This window comes from Myotis brandtii, unplaced genomic scaffold, assembly GCF_000412655.1.
Source record: "Myotis brandtii unplaced genomic scaffold, ASM41265v1 scaffold654, whole genome shotgun sequence".
Lineage (NCBI taxonomy): Eukaryota > Metazoa > Chordata > Mammalia > Chiroptera > Vespertilionidae > Myotis > Myotis brandtii.
The window spans coordinates 2,041,654-2,044,711 of record NW_005370538.1 but is presented as its reverse complement, the minus strand read 5'-3'; positions in this window follow the sequence as shown (position 1 = coordinate 2,044,711).

Genomic DNA, 3,058 nt, shown 5'->3' with positions numbered 1-3,058 from the left:
TTTATGCACTGGGCCTCTTGTTTGATATAATCAAGATCATAGAAGGCTGGGTTTTTTAAAGGGTGGTAACTGAATGAGAAGATGGCTTGAAATAGATGAAGAAGGACATTCTAGGAAGGGAAACAGCATGTAAAAAAGCCTTATCATGACAATACTTGAATTATTTAAGATTCTAAAATAAAGCTAAATAAAGCTAGTGTGGCGTGTGTGTGTGTGTTTGTATGTGTGTGTGTGTGTGTGTGTGTGTGTGTGTGTGTGTGTGTGTTTGGGGAGAGACAATACTGGTATAAAATGAGGCTGGAGAAGGACATTGGTGTCAGACCACATACAGGTCAATAATTTGGTCTTCGTCCTACCTGTAAGAACTATGTGATGCTATGGTAAGCTCTAAGCAAGGTGCCGGCATGATCAGATTTGAGTTTTGCAAAGTTCATCTGGCTTCTTTGAGGAGCATAAATTAGATGGGGCCAGAGTAGAAGCAATGAGACCAGTTAGAAGGCCATTGCATTGGTCCAGGTCAGAGCTAACTGGGGCTTGGATCACAGTGGTAATAATAGGGATAGGGGGAAATTTTATAGCCTCAAAAGAAGCATTTAAAATTTGGTGATGGATTGGATATAGTGATAAGGGTGTGGGGAAGAAGAAAGAGTAGGAGTCAGGGGTGACTTCTGTGTTTCTGTCTTAACTAACTCAATAGTTGGTAAGGTCATTTGTTGAGAGTGAGATCACTGGAAAGATATTAGGTCTTGAGCAGAAATTGTGGGTTTGGGTTTGGACCTGCTAATTTACAGGTGATTTAGTGGCCCCTCTCACCTCCCTTATTCTAATACTACATAATCAAATACTACTTAAAAATTCAACACTCTGCCAACATTTCATATCCTCTTCTCTGCTTTATTGTTTTACCTTAGCTCTTCTTATTTTTTAGTTTCCATTTGTCTTGTTTATTGTGTTCCCCCACCAGAATGGAAACTCCATGAGAAAGGGAGTTTTGTCTATTTTATATATTGTCATAATCCTCAGCATCTTGAGCTGTGCTTGGTATAGGTAGGTACTCAATAAATATTTGTCAAATGAATGCACAAATGAATTTAAGTAACAAGTCAAGTAGGCAATTGGAAATACTGGTCTAGAATGCTCAGAGAAGTCTGGGCTATGTAAAGATGTTTGTCATCCACCTTAGGAGGGGTCCTTACTGTAGCTGTGGGTTTGGTTGGCATCACCTAGGGAGATGGAATGAAGTGAGAAAAGGGAGCAAATTAGTACCTGCCTCAGAAGATTACTGTAAGGATTAATTGAAATAATAAAAGTCAAGGATTTAGCTGGTGCCTGGCACCTGGTTGGTGGTCAAGGAACGTTAGTTGTGAATAGTGTTATAATTACAGACTCATGGGACCTTAAGAACAGTGGACTAAGTGGATGGCAGGATGTGTCCTCTAGCACCCTTACCAGCGAGCTCTCTACTTTTGTCAGGTGCTGATCAAACAAGCACGGTTCTGCTACTTACTCTGCTGTGTGACTACATCCAGTTACCTAAGTTTCATGAGCCTCAGATTCCTCACCTGTAGCTCAGTGTTGATGGCAACACTTTTCCCACAGGACCAACGGAATATTTTTAGCACTTCGCAATCTCTGGCACCTTGCCCAGTGTTACTGGCACACAGTAAGGGCTAAACTAGTTATTCATTGATAGAAAGTCCATTTGCCTTGGCATCAGAAAATACAAGCCTTTTGATTTTGCCCAAACCATATATCCCTGAAGATCATCATAGCTAAGTCACAAGAGTGTTTTAAGCACCAAATGAGATTGTGTATCTTTTTAAAAAGAGTCATGGTAGCTCCCAGGGATATTTTAACTTCAACGGGGGGAAAAATACATGAGAAAGCTGAGGCAGAGATAAAACAAGGGTGGGGAAGTAAATTAGGAACCAGAGCTAAGAAGAGTATGGAAAGTCTATTCCATGGGGAATTCAAGCCTAATAAGATAATGTGACCAGACATGACACATGAAGGTGGCTAACCCTCTCCTGTTTGCCTCCTTCAATCCAATACAAACAAACATAGATACTCAGGTGAGGTTTAAAATAATGCCAGCACTAGCCATGCCGCCCTCCTCACCAAGACCCCCTATAGTTCTCAGCAGAAGTTTGGGGTTGTCCCTCTATGTCTGCTCTCTCCCCAATGGTTCCTTGGCCTGTTCCCAGCAGATCACAATGACTCATTTCCTTTCCCATCTCTTCAAGATATCTGGAGTGTTCCTTTAACCTATTCATGGGCACTTCACATGACTGCTCTAGGGAATAAATCCACTGGTTGCACTAGTTTAATCCAAGTATTTCACTAGTGGCCCCAAAATAATCCTTTTTCAAACATACATACACCACAGCTCAAAGGGGTCCCCCAACCCAAGGGGCTGTTTGGTAAGTGTAGGCATTGTATGGTCCTTATCCTCTTAGGGTTATGCTGCATGTTAGATCAGCCTATCAGATCTGAACTTTGGAGCACCCAGAATTGCCGTATTATCTTCAAGGCAATGTTTCAAGGTCTGGTCAAACTTTATAGAGCACCTACCATGAAAAGGGGCAATACAAGCATTAACAATAGTCCCTGACCTCTAGTAGCTCACAATTTAGGGTGGGCATTACAGAGCCATACTACAAAAATAGCTATAATTTATTGAATACTTGGTATGTGTCAGGAACTATGCTTTACCTGTATTATCTAATATTCTAAAAATAACACTGTAAATTAGATATTAGTATTATTTCTAGTACACAGATGATGAAATGGAGGGCTCAAAGGATTAGTAGATTTACCTAAGGTCACATATGTGGTAAGCATTTCCAAGTTTGGTCTCCTAAGTCCATGCTTGTTTTCTTAACCATCTGGCTACACAAGGAAGGCTGTTTCCAGTTCTTAACAGAGGTACTAAGTGTCCTGGGCATAAAGGGGAAAGAGAGATTAATTTTGTATGGAGGCATGAAAGTGGAGATGGTAGATATACCCCAGTGATCAAGTTTATTGGAGTAGGGATTTTATATATATACTAGAGGCCCGG